Here is a 19,243-nt window from a genome sequence, read left to right as displayed (position 1 = left end):
TATAAATAATATCTGCAAGAATATGTAACCTACATGTATGAATATGTATACCTAGTTTTTATATATAATTTGTCTATATTTAAACAGTATATCGTAATGATCCTAAGATCAAGACGATACCCAGGATTTAGACTAGTATCTAATAGTTTTATTGTTCGGACTAACTTGGTGAGTCTTCACACGAGTGTCTATTTACCTTATTCTATAAATTATATCTGATTAATTGATATAGAATGTATTAACCTTTATAATAAACCGTTCATTGCTTATATATCCGAGTCCAATCAACATTTATATTTCTTTTGCCACAATCCAGTCAGGACAATCCCACATGATGTAAAACGGAAAGGGTTAGGGGGGGGGGGACCTAGTGTTTTACAATAACAGTGGTGGATTATACCTGTTAAGGACAGAACCGGTTTAGTAATAATTCCCGGCAAATAATTGTCAAGCAGGGTGTGGGACTAAAACCCTCACCCCATGTATCTGGCAATGAACATAACTTACAAGCACAGACACGTCCCATTTTTTGTTGGAAAAACAGGGATTGGTAGTAAGTTAATCACTTTTAGTAGAGATCACGTAAAGTGGTGTAAGTTCTATGGTATCATTTGAGTACTTAAAATGTATTCTGGTGTGAGGCCGACTCCCTGGATTGGGGGGTTCGAAGAGGTCGTTAATAGTCCGCTCTGTCACTTAAAATATCTTGGGATGACTTAAAAAAGTATATTCAATGCCTCTGTAACTTGTTGGACATCTTAACAAGTACAGCTGTGTGTGTGAGCTGATTTATTATCCTTTTGTCAATTAAGTTATTCAAATAGTACTAAGTCTGTAATTTATTGTTATTATGTCACTGTACTTATTCTTTCACTGTTAACTTATTGATTTATTAATACCAAATAGCATTTTGAGTGTATACTTTGGTAGGGGTCATTTTTTCTTAATCTGAATATGTTAAAAATCAACAAATACTATGATACCATACTAAATTTGAGTTATTATATGAGATGTATATAACTTAAGCAAAGTAATATCATGGAAAACCCAGTGATTGACGTAACTGTGAAGTTTGACATTGAGTTCTATGTAACAACTCAGGACGTGAGAGTTTATTTTAAGATACTATTGTATAACTATACAAGTTAGCGTTAGTTGTCAATTAACTGTTTTGTGCGTGGCGTTGACTTTTATGATTGTTGACATGGAAGGTTCAATTGATAAGAAATATGTTCGTGACAATTCTTTAAATTTAAATAACAACTTTTGCAATTTTGAATGTGCAGTCTCAAAAGTATTATCATGTGCCCATAAACCAGGTCAATAGAACATAGTATCGTAGTGTGTAGAGGTTCATGTCCCACAGAAATTGGAAGAACAGGAGGCAGCTCAGGACTGACCCTAGGGAAGGTCTTTTGTTAGTGTAGTTGTTGTTAAGAGGATCCTCCGACAATAACACTTACAACTATATTTTCAGTGACGTGACTTGTTAAATATAATAACTTCGGTTATTATACAATTTTTTTAATTTTTTCAACATTCTTCTTGTGTTTAATTTTTAAATAAAGAAATTAAACTTATAGAAAATACTACCATAGGGTATTTTTTTTTTATATTAAATATTTAAGTTGAGTTTTTAAGTATAAACAGTCAACGTTCCGGGACGTTTTTTTTATGAAAATATTTTTAGGCGGTTCTAAAATATTATATTTTTATAAAATTTAATTAATAAAATTATAAATAATTTTATCTAGAACTGCTCAAAGAAAAGGAGTCATCATGATAGGTCTATAAGAAGAAGTGTTTGAAAAATGTGAGAGACAGATGTTATAAAGAAGAATTTAAAGGAAACTGAACTATATGGGAGGAGGTAAAGAGTGAATATTTTAATAGATATGGGTGGAGGAAGAATTTGTGCAGGTGTTTTTGTCTCAGGCAGCTTGGTCTTACAGTGAGGTATTAGTATCAGTACCAGTAGAAACAAGATGATTTTCATTATCATTATCAGCATCAACCATCATAGGTCCATTAGCTGAATTATGCATACCAGAGCTTTGAGCAGCACTTGCATTAAAATTTTGTAGAAGCAATAGTTAATCATATGGGACCACAAGATGTGGTTTTAGGGTCAGGCAAGAGTTCAACTCCGAGTGTATCCAATTATTTGATGGGGGATGGGGTCAGTGGCATGACTCTGTAAGCTCAGCCAGAGTTTACACAGCTCTAACTGGGTACCTGGAGAAATATGAGGACGGTCAGCAGAACGAGTGTGTTAAAGCACAGGATGACTGGCCCCTATCCCCCCATTGCGCCTCCGCGCTGAAGGGCTTTGAGATGTAAATCAACACCATTGGTTTGTACTTTAAGGGCATAGTTCCATATCCTTTACCTTCTTTTTACCTCACTTTAAAAATTATTTATAAGTATAAAAATTGAATAATAATAATAATTAAATAATCTAAATAAAAGATGAAAAAAAATATTGATTAATTACTAAAATGAAAATAATTTTGTTAATAAATGATTTTCTTTTACCCAAAAATTTTGCTGGAGACAGTGGAGGGCTATAATCAAGATTTTTCCCTGGGTGCAAGAGATGTTAGAACTGCCAATGGGTACCACAGAGGAGAGCTTAGAGGAAAGTAATGTTATAATTCATTGTTATTTTCATCTTTAGCCTTGTTTGTCATAAGATAAAAGGCAAGAGCCCTCTTCCCTCTTTCTATATTTCTCATCACCCTAAGAAGCAAAGGTGAGACAGGTAACCTGTTGAGAACACGGCCACTATCTCCTCTTCTTTGGGCTCTGCCAGAACAGAGTGGTGTCTGTCTTCCCCAAGTAGCTTCTGTACTGCTTTCTATAAGGGACCCGTCGGTGCTTTCTACAGCTTTCACTTTATATATTTTTTTTTCTAGTACTAAATGTACCTGTGAACCAGGCTGGATCAGCATCAGGACTTGCTATAAACATTGAGACCATCTTGGTCAGACGTTTGCTCCGGGGTCCCGCTATAAGAATAAGTGGTTCAACCCCGCAGCGGAGGGGGGTTCTCCAGGTGGGACGGTCGGGGTCCACCTGGTGCCCCAAGTGTCATGGGGGGGGGGTAATGACGCACACCCAAGCGGTGAGAACAGGTGTCCATGATGTTTCACTCGAGTGTACTTATAAACAAAATTATTTTTCAAAAAAAGACGTTTCCCAGAATTTATAAAAAAACAAAGCAGGTTATAATCAAATAGGGTTAGAACACGTTTTAAAAAAAAGGATTTAAAAGATGCTGGATTCTTAGAGGAAGACAAAGACCATGATTTTGAAGATCCCAGGATGAAAAAGAGTGTGTGCAGCCCCAGGTAGGTCAATGCTGCAGTGAGTATCTAGTAATAAAAGTAGTAGGATATAGTTACTTTGGCTAGTGTATTATATTTTCTTTAGTTATTCGACTTATAGATGGCCATATAAATTCAATAAACAATATCTAGATTAATATCAAATTGTACTTGATTAATATCATATTACTGTATCTAATATATATGATAAACGATTTTTAGGTACAGTAATATTTATGTATGTATTATTATCAGATTAGTGTGTTTTTAGTATTTATATTAATATCTAAATATAATATGAGGAGTATAGCTCAATGATTTTTTCTTACTTTTATTTTTATTTCAGTATTGACATCTGCCACTGAGATTGCCAAAATTTATGGCTCACAGAGACTAAAAGGGATAATTGAAGATATTGAGCAATTCATTGGCAAGGACAGAAAAACTGAAGATATTTCTGGCCCTGTAGAAGCAGACCCTGAATATATGCTCATTGTGGATGCTAATGCACTCACTGTTGATATTGATAATGATCTTGGTTAGTTTTTTAACCTTTTGTTTTATGGACATCAATAAGTTTTCTTTAAAAACTTTTAGTTAAAAAGCGAAAAAATTAAGTCTACTATGACTAGAAGTATTTCAACATTACATTTAGCTTAAAAAACTTTTAAAATGATTTGTGACTGAATACACTTCTTCTGGCCACTGTCTTTAATCTGAAACTCAGGATTTCTTGGTTCCTTAAGACCAAATGGCCACTGTCCTTTCAGCTTAAAGACAGTGGCCTTTTGGTCTTAAGGAATAATGGACAGTGGCTGCATATCTCTTCAGGCAGGAGGGGGAACGGGTGTTTCCGTTTGTTATTCATGGACAGTAGCTGCATAGATCTTAATGCAGGAGTGTGAACGGTAGTGTACTTTTGGTCTTGAATAACATAAGACAGTGGATTCACATTTCTTAAGGCAGGAGTGGTGAGGGTTTTGAACAAAAAAAAAATATAGATTTTACAAATACATTTTAGTAATAATATCATGTATGAATGAAACCAGAATTTGTATTGATGGACGGAGACCTCTCAAAACTTTCCTGGTGTAATTTATTTATGGTGCTCATTATTATAGTTAAGTAATTTTTCTTACTTTCCTTTTCTTTTTTCTTTTTAATTCAGTTTATATTTATTCTTTTTAAATTAGGTTTCTTTTTATATAATTATTTTATAATTATATCGAAAATAATTTATGTCATGATATATAATTATGACAGTCTATAACTGTCTGTTGTGTCTTCTCTGGGAGAAGCTTCTCTTTGTGTAAAATGTTTGTAGTGCTCTTTATGCTTTGTGGTTTTAGTGGCTAATATTAAAATTTAGAGAAAAGAATTGAAACACCCTTCAGGAGTGTTTCAATATTGACAATTCATAACAATTTAGGATCGTCATCAGAACTAAGGAACATCATAGGAATTAAGGAACATCAGCAGAGATTTTGGACCAAAACTTTTGCTTATATTGCGTGGTCGATACAATAAAATTTTGTATCATGAGTCAGAATAGACATAAAGATTTCAAGATGTGGTAGAAGGGGCATAGGCTCATCTGCAGCTTGAGATTTTCTGGTATCAGTTCTATAATTAAGTACTATTTTGACACTTACTTTGACTTGAATTATTAGTATAACTCTAACAAGTTATCTCTTCGTATGTCCTCCTTATTCTCTGTTAAAGTTAGCAGATGATACAGGGAGGCCTCGAAGCCTTCCGAAACTTTATCCCAAAGAACTTCAATGCTATCTAGAACTTTGTAGTCTTGAGAGGAATCTCATAATTATAAAGGTGTCCAGTGATCAACTGATACAATAAAAATAAGGTCCGTAATTTTTGAGGTCATATGAATGTGGTCCAACAAATTGAAAAAAAAAGCTCTTGGATAAATTCATTTTTATACTTTTATAAATCTAAGTCTTCCTTTTTTTTATTTTAATAAAAATTAAAAAATAAGCGCAGGGAGGTCATCTCATATAAAAATTCTCTTAATATTTTGTAAATAAGTTATTTTTTAAATATCTTTGGGATTATAAAATTCTGCTTAAATTAAAGATAGTTAATTTTTTAAAATTCTGTTTTGTGATAATATTGTATAAGCAATAGTCATAAACAACAGTAAGGAGTGATTCGTTTCAATATTGAGCTTATTAGCCAAAATTTGTTAATAAAAAAAGACACTATATATTGCAGCTTCCTCTCGTTTTTGTTACTGGGCACTGCTTTTTTTTAATAAAAAACAGAACGAAAAAAAAAACATTGGTAAATATGTTATAGAAACAATAAAGGGGCTGTCAGACTTTTATGGGACTTGTGTTTTAAGTAGTTGCTGAAAACTATTAAGAGACACACACGTCCATGGAACAAAAGTAACAGCCAATAACTCATAAAAATTTTGTAAGACAGCTATGTCGATGTTCTAAAAGAGAAAGTGTCCTACAATATTCCTCCTAAAGAGCCATTTCATCCTAATATTGCTTATACTGATAACCATCATCATAAATCTTGTAATTGGAGACTATTTACCATTAGCTTAATTCGTTGGTCAGTTGGCCTATGAAATGATATTCTTGAGATCCAATAAATATTATATTTATACTAATTTTAGTTCAAACTCATTCAGTTCACAGAAAACTCATTCAATTCAAATAAAGATAATCTCAGTAACTTTCACGTGTTGTAAAAGAGTTTTTACACAAAGTTCACAAGTTTGTATTTGATAAAAATTTGTTCTTTCACCTTAAAGTTAGCAACCTAAATTAATTATAATATTTTAATTTATAATGGTGTCAGTTACGTGGAATTAAGCAAGTGTCGAAGAGGCCAATAATGTTCAGATATTGCTGGACATTTAATGTTTCTGTGCGGTACTGTGACTAGAACTTAAAATTAATTCATAAATAATTTCAATTATCAAAATAGTATGAAAAGTATACAAAATAATTCAAACAATAAGATTTTATATCCTGGATTGACAGAAATGCAACTAGACTTAAATAGTCGGGATTGTAGTGATACGGGTTGTGGTTTTCGGGACTAAAATTAAAATATTATCAAATTTAAAATTTGTTAGTCAATTTATAAGTTTGCTAATCTTTGTTTTAGACTTTGTAAATTGAATTTAAATCTGGGTTGATTTTTTTTTTTAACTGTCGAACACTATATACAACTGACTCTAATAATGTCAGAGTGTCAGTATGGCAGCAGTGCCAGGCACAAAATAATCTTGTGAAACCCACACAAGATCCGGGTCTAACACGGTATAGCCATGTGTTCAGATCCCACATTTGACAAAATTTTAATTTTTCTGTAGTGGCGTAGAGGGTTTGACGTTAGCTTGGCAATACGTGACCCAGAGATCGAATCTTGCTGTAACAAAACACTGCAGGTTCAATGCAGGGACCTTAGTAGTCAAAAAGCATCGTTAATCCGATTACTTACTTACTGAATATAATATATTTGTTTTGTTTTCTTCTTCCCAGCAGTCATTTAAACTATACATCCTGATGATTTCTAACTGGCATAAATCTAAGCTCTTACTGCCATGCTTCATTTTGAGTGTGATAGCGCCCGCACCTCGAAAATGCTGCGCTTGTGTGGGGACTGTTCATTCAGAAAACGGGCTACTTATATGGCGACATAGAATCTAGTCAGAAAAGATCAGCATCAACCCTAATGTGATGTACACAAGTAGATTATGTCTAAACAATGGAAAACCTGAGGCTTGAATCACTACAAGATAGACGTGACCACTTAATAATATCCTGGGACAACGTTACTTGCCACATCTTAGCAGAATAAAATCTTACTAAAAGATGCTGCAATGACGGTCCAAACCAGGTCATACTTGATATTCAAGACAATGAAGATGCTTAAAGATGCTGCAGTGAAGGTCCAAACCAATTCAAATATGAAATTCAAGAAAGTTAAGATGCTGCAGCGACTGTCAAAACCAGGTAAAATATAAAATTCAATACAGTTAAGATGATGAAGTATGCTGCAGTTATGGTACAGCAGCGTTAAACGATGAAAGTAAATACATTTACTATACTGTAATATGCTGCCCATAATAATTAAAAGAAAAAAAATGCGTTCTGAAAAAAACGTCCTCCATAGAAACATATTTACAATGGTTCAGGACTGGTAGATATTATTGACTTTCATATTAAGGTTAAAATCTTGTAAATAAAATAAATTTATTTTGATTTAAAAAAAATAGCCTGAAATCCATTAAACTGCCGTCAGACCGACACGAAAAGCAGATCATTGTTAATAGTATGGTCGAAAACCGTGAACTGTACATTACAGTCTCCCACCTGGAAGAACAAGGGGCTATTTAAGGGATCGCTTTAAAGGGTTTTGCTGCATTTCTTGAATTTTGTAATTAACAAAAACAATATTTAAGCACATTCATTTTTTAAGAATTTATTGTGTACAAAATACATGTGCATTTGGGTTTGCTCCATTCTCCAATAGATATCTAGTCAGCTCTGTTTGATTCCTAGCCACAGTGTAGGATAAGACTGTTCTATTCTCCAAATTTAAGCCATATATAGTGGCACATTTTGAAACTAGTTGTTGACAAATCTCTTAATTGCCTTTCCTAGCAGCACAATGTGAGAACTTTTAGTGGGCTAAATATTCTAATTAAATAAAAAAAAAAGTTTTTTCAACTAAAAGTAAAGAGAAACGTTAAAACTTAAAACTGACAGAAATTATTACATATATGAGTGAGTTAGCCCCCTCATTAATACCTCGCTCTTTACGCAAAAGTTTGAGTTTTATTATAATTCTTTAAAAATAACCCCTTAAACACACCGGCCTTTTAATTATAATAAATATCTATTTGTAAATTACTAAAAAAAAACTTTAGCGTAAAAAAAAACACGAGGAACGCGACTTTATCTATTTATTAATATAGTTGTATCGGGATCACCCTGAGTTATCCAAGGTTAAAAGTTAAAAGTAAAGACTGGTATAACCGATATAAAAAAAAGTGTGGCATTTGACAGAATATTGGGGGCGGTAAGTACATTGAAACCGGATTAAACAGTTTCCGAACTAAGAAATAAAGTTAATGTTTTAAGAACACATTTTAACTAGGAGTACAAGGCGATTGACAGAACCGCTTTGGTCGAGATTGAAGGGTTGATTGAAGCACACGTCTATCCATTGATGGAATTGCTTGATCAAAATGATTGACCGTCTAGGGCTTCCTTTAGGAGGGATATTGTAGGAAACTTTCTAAGAAGGAGGGTTAAGCATATTCTTTTAGGACACCGACATAGCTGTCATTATATAACATTTTTGAAGTGGCCATGTGGCAAAATTTGCCATGGAGTTTGTGAAGTGGAAATATTTGTTTATTTTTGATATTTATTTATTGTTGATATATTTTTTTTACATGTTATATTTTCTGATGTTTATTTATAAATGAAGTGAACCTACGTATATTATATCAACGTTGCTTTGCTTTTGTTCTAAGCCGTAATTGGAAATCTAGTTTTTTTTTAATTTAGTATATTCATAAAAGAAATTGTTAATATGTTTTTATGTACTTAGGATAGAATAGAAAAGAATTTATTGAAAAAAAAGCCGAAAGGGCCTTGGTCACAAAAACAAATACGCTTTCATACAAACGTACATTGGCGAAAAAGTATAATCCAGTCTAATGAACCATCACAGTCAGCCCTCATCTTCAAAAAAAATCTCTCTATGTGATATGAACACCGTCAGTACCCTTCCTAATCTCTTTATGACTCACCTATATGTAATTGCTCCTACATTTATTGTCGCATCTCTCCCCCTAACCTCAACCCCAAACACGTCTTTTCTTAAATCTATTAATTCACTACACTTCCACACAAAATGAACCAAATCTTCCTCTTTCCCTCACATGGGACAGAAGTAAGGACCATAAACATGCCTAACCCCTACCTGATACTTCCTTCTCTCACCTACTTGCAACCCATCTGACCTAACACAAATAATACAATTTAACTGCCTCTTTTGAAGCCCCGCCGTAAAATACTATTCCTTTCCCAACTGCTCCCTAGCCTTTGCATATAACTCCAGTGACCGGGTCTCATTCACTCGTGCATGCCACATCTGGATTTCATGGTCCCTTAACCTTTCCCTGACCCTACTTGCAACTTATCATTCCTTTAATCCAATCCCTAGCCCACCATTCCATAGCTCTGAAAATCCACAATCATCCAATATCATCTTTATTTCAGATGGTCACGTATCACTCTTTGGGATCCTCAGAGCTTCTAAATATGCTTTTTTTTTTATCATTAATCTGGACGTACTCAGTATTTTTTCACAGAATATTATAGTCACTATCACTCTCCTAAAACTTCTTAAAGAAATTAAACCTAGATCTCTTCTCAATACTAAACTATTTGTTGAAAAATGTAGACCTAAACTCTTTTAAAACACTGAAGCTGAATCTCCTCAGACCTCTCACCAGCTATGTATCCCCACACTTCAGATCCATGATGCATAGCTGATACAATCTTTACCTGAAATATCTGCTTATGCATCTTCAAGTTCAGTATGTTCGCCAGTTGGCTAGCAGTCACAGCATAGGCATAGGACTGTCTTTTAGCAAGAATTATCTTCAGTTGCTTTCCTAACTTAACATTTGACGAATTTTTACATCCTAAATAAGTAACTCCTTTCTACTTTCTAAATCGAGTCCCTCCCATTTTACTCTCTTCCTACTTGTAATCTTACAACCTTTTCTAAAAACGACCACGACCGACTAATGTACATTCTTGCTAAGTTTTTTAATATCTATATATTCCATAGTTCTATCCAACAATAACTGCAAATCCTCCCTAGAAACTTTGGATTTTTTTTTTTGGTCAATGCTTTAATTTTTATTTTGGTCTGTTAGGTCCTAAAAAGTGTTATTGAAAATCTATGCTGTTAATTTAACAATGCCATAGAACTGAGGTGTGTAAATTTTAATACATGACTAACTTGAGTGATTGAGCTGAGTTTTTATTATTAACATATGTGATTCGAGTGTTTATATCTTGAAAGTTACCTGTCTCTATTGTCTGACTTATATATTGAATATGTTCTAATAATTTCTTTGTGATAAGAGAAGCTTTTTTTTTTTAGAAATTTTTGTAGTTTTATATATTAAATAATATATTAATGTGAATAAATTTATTCATCTTTAATTTTATTATTAATTAATGGATAAACATAAAAAATCCTGTAGAGATATTAATAAAGCTTTTTGGCAGTATGAGCCGTGGGTACTTAACCACTCCGCTGGGCAATCTTCAGGTTAGGAGTCCCTCCTGCACACGGGTTTGACTAGAGGCAGTTATATTTATTAGATTGGCACCAACAGGGACAGAACCATTCCTCTGGAGAACTTTCTGTTTTGGGTCCTCGTCTCAAAACTCAACTTAAGAACAACCCTGGTCACAAGTGAGTTAAATTTCATCCAAAAGGACTGCTCATTCCTTCAGAAACGCAAAAATTCTTCCATTCAGTCATTTGCACTTAAAATATTTGACGCCAACACAGCTACGCACGCTCCTCCTCCACCCCACTCTATTCAAAACCTCCCTTTTTACACCCGCCCACGAAGTTCCCATGTCCTTTAAATCTTTCTTTATGACGTCCTCCCACCCCAGACGGGGACGACCTGCTGTCCGTTTAGCTCTAAATGGTTGGCCGAAAAGAACAATCTTCGGCAATCTGTCATCCTTCATCCGCACAACGTGCCCTAACCACCTCAACCTTTCTTTCATTATAGCCATAGAGAGCGGTATTGAACCACATTTTTCGTATAGCCTATTGTTTGAAATACGGTCAGTCAGCCGGGTACCCAGAACAATCCTTGAGCAATTTCTCTGGAAAACATCTAGAAAATAGTCATCAGCTTTTCGTAGCGTACATGCTTCAGATCAATATTTAAATTGGAGGTTTAAATTTGCAAAAAAATAGCTGGTATAAAATTATATTTCAATGTATGAATTAGGAGAGTATTCAGACAACTACCATATGGAAGTAAGATAGTTATGTCATGAGATTAAAATTATATATATCCATCTGAGGGGTATAGTCATATGGTACAATTCAGACTGGGGCAGTCCCCCACGCTGCAGGAAACCACGGAAATCCGCCCTGTGGAGAAGGGGGGGAGTGCGAAGGATTTGTTTAGCGGGGATGAAAAAAAAAACAATGGGCAACAGTATATTATTCCCCTAGCGACTCGATAGGGGCCCGTTAGACACGTCTAGGGGGGACGGGGAGGTGGCACAGTGGAATTTGTTGTTTATTAAAGAAAGGGTTTAAATAAGTAAAAAGTCTTCTGAAAACGTAGGGGGGTAAGCTGTAACGGACACAACCATTATAGTGGCTTGGGGTAAATACTGTTGAAGATCTGCATTATTTTTTATTCCGTCAATATCGTTGCCAAGTTTCTTCACCGAAGTCAAATAAGGAGGCGCTGCTGTGATGAGTGATTCCAATTCAGGGAATCTCTTTGCATACAGAACCCTACTGTAGAGGTTTCAAGCTCCTATCTACAAAAATGTGGAATTTTCAATTTTTTCCCAGAAGAAAGATCACGGATGAATGTTTATTTGTTTGTTGTTTGTTTTTTTTCCCCAGGGGTGATCGTATCGACCCAGTGGTCCTAGAATATCGTGGGAATGCTCATTGGAACGGAAATTAAAATGTGTTTGGGGGAATGATGGGCGGTGGGGGGGGGGGGGGGTTGTTGCCATCCAATCAAATTCGACTATTAAAAACACTAGCCCTTTGAATTTCCAACCGAATGAGCCTTTTTTTAAATTGTTTCTACGACAACGCCTTATATAAAAACATTAGATGCTCACAGGTCATAACTAAATACACTTGACCAGTCGGTTGTGGTGCAGAGTACACCTCAAAAATATATTTTCTACATGGAACTAAACACCGCTGAACAAAATGTATATATCAAAATTGTGAGGGAAGGTAGTTTGGGGAATGATGGGCGGAGGGGGGGTCTAGTTGCCCTACAAAAAATGTCTAATAGTACAAAGGGAACTAGTACTTTTAATTTCCAAACAAATTAGCCTTTTTTGAAGTTTCTACGACAACGCCTTCTATAAAAACCTTATATGCACTCAGGGCATAACTAAAAACCCTTGCCCTGTCAGTTGTGGGGGAGTGTCCTCCTCAGAAAGATATTTTCTATTTGGAAATCAACTGTGCTGAACAAAATGGCTATATCAAAATGGGGATTGACTGTCGGGCGGGACCTTATAGGCGGGGGGGGGGCTAGGGGTCCTCCAATCACTTTTGAATATTAAAAAGGGCCTTAGCCACTACAATGTCCAATCAATTGAGCCCGTTTTTAACTGTATACGACAACGCCGGCGATACGAAGGGCCCGGTGGTGGAGAAAAAAAAAACCAAAAACAACTTGTGCCCACAACGTTTTGGACTTAGGCTGGGCGCGCGCGATGCCTATGATAGATAGATCTTGTGAAAGTTATAATAAAACGTTAGTATAACGATTAAGGTCTTTACGGTCGAAGACGGATATGAGGGGGCAAACCCCCTCATGCCCGTAATTCGTTCTGTTCGAGTTCAGTGTAAATGTTGCTCCTTATTTTCAGTTGAAAAATCCTGCTTTTTATATTTAACTTCTGATCGTTTTTTAAATAATGCTGGGAAATCCGGCGACCCCTTCATGGACCTTTCCCTTCCTCCATGAAAACATAATAACCTAACCTAACCCAAACTTGATAACTTCAATTCAAAATCAAAGGACTCGGTCGAGGCCGTCGGCCACGCCCTCGGTACCTGGAAAGGTCCTCAAACCGAACCCGGATCAATCTTCTGGCAAAAAATACAAAATTCCACAATGTTTAAGATAGGACCTTGAAACCTCTACTGTAGGGTTTTCTAATACGCTGAATCTGATGGTGTTATTTTTTTCTAAAAATTAAAGAATACAATTATAAATAATTTTCTCAAGAGCTGCTCCCATAAAAGGATTCATCATTATATGTATCTAATAAGCAGTGGTGGAATACTGGGAGAGAGAGATGTTATAAAGACTAAGTTAAAGGACACTGAACTATATGGGAGGAGGTAAAGAGTGAATATTATAATAGATATGGGTGGAGGAAGAATTTGTGCAGGTGTTTTTGTCTCAGGCAGCGTGGTCTTACAGTGAGGTATTAGTATCAGTACCAGTAGAAACAAGATGATTGTCATTATCATTAGCAGCATCAACCATCATAGGTCCATGAGCTGCATTATGCATACCAGAGCTTTTAGCAGCACTTGCATTAAAATTTTGTAGAAGCAATAGTTAATCATATGGTACCACCAGAGGTGGTGGTAGGGGCAGGCACTAGTTCAACTCCTACTGTATCCTAGTCGTTGGTTTGGGATGGGGTCAGTGGCATGACTCTGTAAGCTCAGCCAGAGTTGACCCAGCTCTAAATGGGTACCTTGAGAAATATGAGGAAGGTAAGCAGAAAGAGTGTGTTAAAGCACAGGATGACTGGCCCCTATCCCCCCATTGCGCCTCCTAGCTGAAGGGCTGTGAGATGGAAATCAACACCAGTGGTTTGGACTTTAAGGGCCTAGTGCCATATCCTTTACATCCTTAGTACCTAAATTTAAAAATTTTTTATAAGTATAAAAATTGAATAATAATAATACATAAATAATCTAACTAACAGATGAAAAAAAATTATTGATTAATTACTAAAATTAAAATAATTTTGTTAATAAATGACTTTCTTTTACCACCCGATTTTTCTGGAGACAGTGGAGGGCTATAATCAAGATTTTTACTTGGGTGCCCGAGATGTTAGAACTGCCAATGGGTCCCACAGAGGCGAGCTTAGAGGACAGTAATGTTATAATTCATTGTTATTTTCATCTTTAGACTTGTTTGTCATAAGATATAAGGCAAGAGCCCGCTTCCCTCTTTCTATATTTATCATCGCCCTAAGAAGCAAAGGTGAGACAGGTAAGCTGTTGAGAACAAGGCCAACCTCTCCTCTTCTATGGGCTCTGCCAGAACAGAGTGGTGTCTGTCTTCCCCCCCGATAGTCGGACCTGCGTTCTATATTGGAACCGGCGGGTCTTTCTCCACGGTTCCCTTTATATATATTTTTTTTGTATTGTGATAAATTTAAATTTTAAAAAGGCTGGATCAGCATAAGTACAAGATATAAACATTGAGAAAAGATTGGTCATAAGTGTGCACAGGGGTCCCTCTTTAAGCAGACTTGGGTCCATAAATAATATTAGGTGGGATATCCATGTTTTTATTTCTTGTTCCACCTGTTGCAACAAGTTTCATGGGGGGGGGTAAGGCAGCAACCCCGAGCTCTTAGTCACTGGGGACCTGCTGGATACCTAGAGGTTCACGAAATCCAATATGCATGTTCTACAACATCATTGAAGCATAATTTAGACACACACAACGAATTATATCCTCAACGATTGTGATAGCTAGTTTTAAAAAAAAAGGATTTAAAATATTCTGGAGTCTAAGAGTTCGACAAAGAACATGACTTTGAAGATCCCAGGATGAAAAAGCGTGTGTGCAGCCCCAGCTCGGTCCATGCTGCATTGAGTTGCGAGTAATAAAAGTAGTAGGCTATAGTTACTTTGGCTAGTTTATTATATTTTCTTTAGTTATTATACTTCTAGATGGACATATAAATTCTATAAACAATATCTAGATTAATATCCAATGGTACTTGATTAATATCATATGACTGTATCTAATATCTAGGATAAACGATTTTTAGCTACAGTAATATTTATGTAGGTATTATTAGCATATTAGTGTGTTGTTAGTATTTATATTAATATCTAAATATAATATGAGGAGTATAGCTAAATGATTTTTTCTTACTTTTATGTTTATTTCAGGATTGACTTCTGCCACTGAGATTGCCAAAATTTATGGCTCACAGAGACTAAAAGGGATAATTGAAGATATTGAGCAATTCATTGGCAAGGACAGAAAAACTGAAGATATTTCTGGCCCTGTAGAAGCAGACCCTGAATATATGCTCATTGTGGATGCTAATGCACTCACTGTGGATATTGATAATGATCTTGGTTAGTTTTAACATTTTTTTTTATTGACATCAGTAATTTTTCTTTAAATAATGTTAGTTAAAAACAGAACAAATTAAGTCTACTATTAATATAAGTATTTCAACATAACATTAGCTTAAAAAACTGGTAAAATGATTTTTGACTGAATCCACGTCTTCAGGCCACTGTTTTTAATATGAAACTACGTATTTCTTTGTTCATTGATACCAATATTACACTTTCCTTTCAGCTTAAAGACAGTCAGTTGGTCTTAAGGACCACTGGACCGTGGCTGCTTATCTCTTCAGGCTGGAGTGGGCACGGGAGTGGCCTTTTTGTCTGATGGGACAGTAGATGCATATATATACAGGCAGGAGTTGGCAATTGAGTGTACTTTTGGTCTTGATTAAGTTTGGAAAGTGGATTCACATTTCTTAAGGAAGGAGTGTTGATGGGTGTGAACTAAAAAAATAGAGTTTTTACAAACAAATTTTAGATATATTATCATGTATGAATGCAAACATAATTTGTATTGAGGGAAGGAGAGGGCTCTAAACGTTCATGGTTTAATTTTTTTCTGGTGCTGTTTCTTATTTTGAAGTAATTTTTCTTACTTTTCTTTTCTTTTTTCTTTTTACTTCATTTTATATTTATTATTTTTATATAATGTTTCTTGATATATCATTCTTTTATACTTTTATCGAAAATAATTTATTTAATGATATATAATGATGACAGTCTATAACTGTCTGTTGTGTCTTCTATTGGATAAGATTCTATTTTTTTAAAATGTTTGTAGTTCTATTTATGCTTTGTGGTTTTAGTGACTACTATTAAAATTTAGAGAAAAAATTGAAACACCCTTCAGGAGTGTTTCAATATTGACAATTCATAACAATTTGGGATCGTCATCAGAACTAAGTAACATCATAGGAATTCAGGAACATCAGCAGAGAATTTGGACCAAAACGTGTGCTTATAGTGCGTGGTCGATACCATGAAATTTTGTCTCATGAGTCAGAACAGACATAAAGATCTTAAGAGTTGGTCGAGGGGGCATAGGCTCATCTGCAGCTTTAGATTTCTTGTCTCAGTTCTTTAATTAAGTACTATTTTGACCCTGCCTTTGGCTTGCATTATTAGTCTAACTCTAACAAGTTAGGTCTTCGTAGGTCCTCCTTATTCTCAGTTAACTTTAGTAGATGAGCCCGGGAGGCCTCGAAGCCTTCCACAACTTTATCCCAAAGAACTTCAATGCTATCTATAACTGTGTAGTCTTGAGAGTAAGCTCATAATGAGAAAGATGTCCAGGGAGAACCTGATACAATAAAAAGAAGGTCAGTAATTTTTGAGGTCATAAGAATGTTTTCCAAAAAATTGAAAAAAAAAGCTCTTTGATAAAGTCATTTTTATACTTTTATAAATATAAGTCTTCCTTTTTTTTATTTTCTTCAAAATTAAAAACTCAGCAAAGGTACTTCCTCTCATATAAAAATTCTATGAAGCTTTTGGAAATAAGTTATTTTTGCAATTGCTGTTGGATTAAAATATTCTTCTTAAATTAAAGATAGTTAATTTTTTAAAATTCAGTTTTTTGAAAATATTTTATAAGCAATAGTCGTAAACAAAAGTAAGTAGTGATTCGTGTCAATATTTGGCGTCTTAGCCACAATTTGGTAATCACAAAAGACACTAGATATTGCAGCTTCCTCTCGGTTTTTTTCCTTGGCCATTATTTTTTTTAAAAAAAAACAGAACGAAAAAAAAAACATTGGTAATTATTTTATAGAAAAACAACATGGGAAGTAATACTTTTATTGGACGTTTGTTTTCATTAGTTGCTTCAACCAAGTAAGAGACACACACGTCCATGGAACAAAAGTAACAGCCAATAACTCATAAAAATGGTGTAAGACAGCTATGTCGATGTTCTAAAAGAGAAAGTGTCCTACAATATTCCTCCTAAAGAGCCATTTCATCCTAATATTGCTTATACTGATAACCATCATCATAAATCTTGTAATTGGAGACTATTTACCATTAGCTTAATTCGTTGGTCAGTTGGCCTATGAAATAAGCTTCTTGGGATCCAAGAAATATTATGTTTATACGAATTTAAGTTCAAACTCATTCAGTTCACACAAAACTCATTCCATTCAAATAAAGGTAATCTCAGTAACTTTCAAGTGTTGCAAAAGAGTTTTGACACAAAGTTCACTAGTTTTTATTTGATAGAACTCTGTTCTTTCACCTTAAAATTAGCACCCTAAATTAATTAAAATATTTTAATTTGTCATGTTGTCAGTTACGTTGAATTAAGCAAGTGTCGAAGAGGCCAATGCTGTTCAGATATTGCTGGACATTTAATGGTTCTGTGAGGGCCTGTGACTAGAACTAAAAATTAATTCCGAAATAATTTCAAGTATCAAAATATTATGCCAAGTATACCAAATATTTCAAAAAATAAGATTTTATAAAATGGATGGACAGAAATGCAACGAGAATTAAATAGTCGGGAGGGTCGTGCTACGGGTGGTTGTTTTAGGGACTAAAAACCAAAGATTAACAAATTTAAAAGGTGTTATTCACCTTCTAAATTTGCTAATCTTTGTTTTAGACTTTGAATATTGAATTGAAATTTGTTTTGATTTTTTGTTTGAAATCTAGAACAATATTTACAACTGAATATAATAATGTCTGAGTGGCAGAATGGCAGCAGTGCCAGGCACAAAATAACCGTGTGAAACCCACACAATATCAGGGTCTAACAAGGTATAGCCATGTGTTCAGATCCCACATTTGACAAAATTTTAATTTTTCTGTAGTGGCGTAGAGGGTTTGACGTTAGCTTGGCAATACGTGACCCAGAGATCGAATCTTGCTGTAACAAAACACTGCAGGTTCAATGCAGGGACCTTAGTAGTCAAAAAGCATCGTTAATCAGATTACTTACTTACTGAATATAATATACTTGTTTTGTTTTCTTCTTCCCAGCAGTCATTTAAACTCTACATACTGATGATTTCTAACTGGCATCAATCTAAGCTCTTACTGCAATGCGTCAATTTGAGCGTGATAGCGCCCGCAACTCGAAAACGCTGTGCTTGTGTGGGGCCTGTTCATTCAGAAAACGGGCTACTTATATGGCGAAATAGAAGCTATTCAGAAAAGAGCAGCATCAACCATAATTGGAGGTAAAGAAGTAGATTATGTCTAAACAATTGAAAACCTGAGGCTTGAATCATTACAAGATAGACGTGACCACTTAATAATATCCTGGAAAAACGTTACTTGCCACATCTTAGCAGCATCAAATCTTACTAAAAGATGCTGCAATGTCTGTCCAAACCAGGTCAAATTTGAAATTCAAGAAACTTAATATGCTGAAAGATGCTGCAGTTAATTTCCAAACTAGGTCAAATATGAAATTCAAGACAGTTAAGATGATGCAGCGACTGTCCAAACCAAGTAAATTATAAAATTCAATAAAGTTAAGATTCTGAAGTATTCTGAAGTGAAGGTCCAAACTAGGTCAAAGCTGAAATTAAAGACATTGAAGATACTGTAATATGCTGGCCATAATAATTAAAAGAAAAAAAATGCGTTCTTAAAAAAACTGCCTCAAGAGAAAAAAATTGCCAGTTGACACTGGTTCAGGAATGGTATCTATTATTGCTGTTCATCTTAAGTTTAAAAGCTTATAACGAAACTAAATATATTGTGATTTAAAAAAATAGCCTGAAACCCATCAAAATGCCGTCAGACCGAAACGAAAAGCAGATCATTGG

Source organism: Artemia sp. Qi Xiang Cuo, chromosome 2 (genome assembly GCF_049724085.1).
Source record: "Artemia sp. Qi Xiang Cuo chromosome 2, ASM4972408v1, whole genome shotgun sequence".
NCBI lineage: Eukaryota > Metazoa > Arthropoda > Branchiopoda > Anostraca > Artemiidae > Artemia > Artemia sp. Qi Xiang Cuo.
This window is presented reverse-complemented; position numbering follows the sequence as displayed.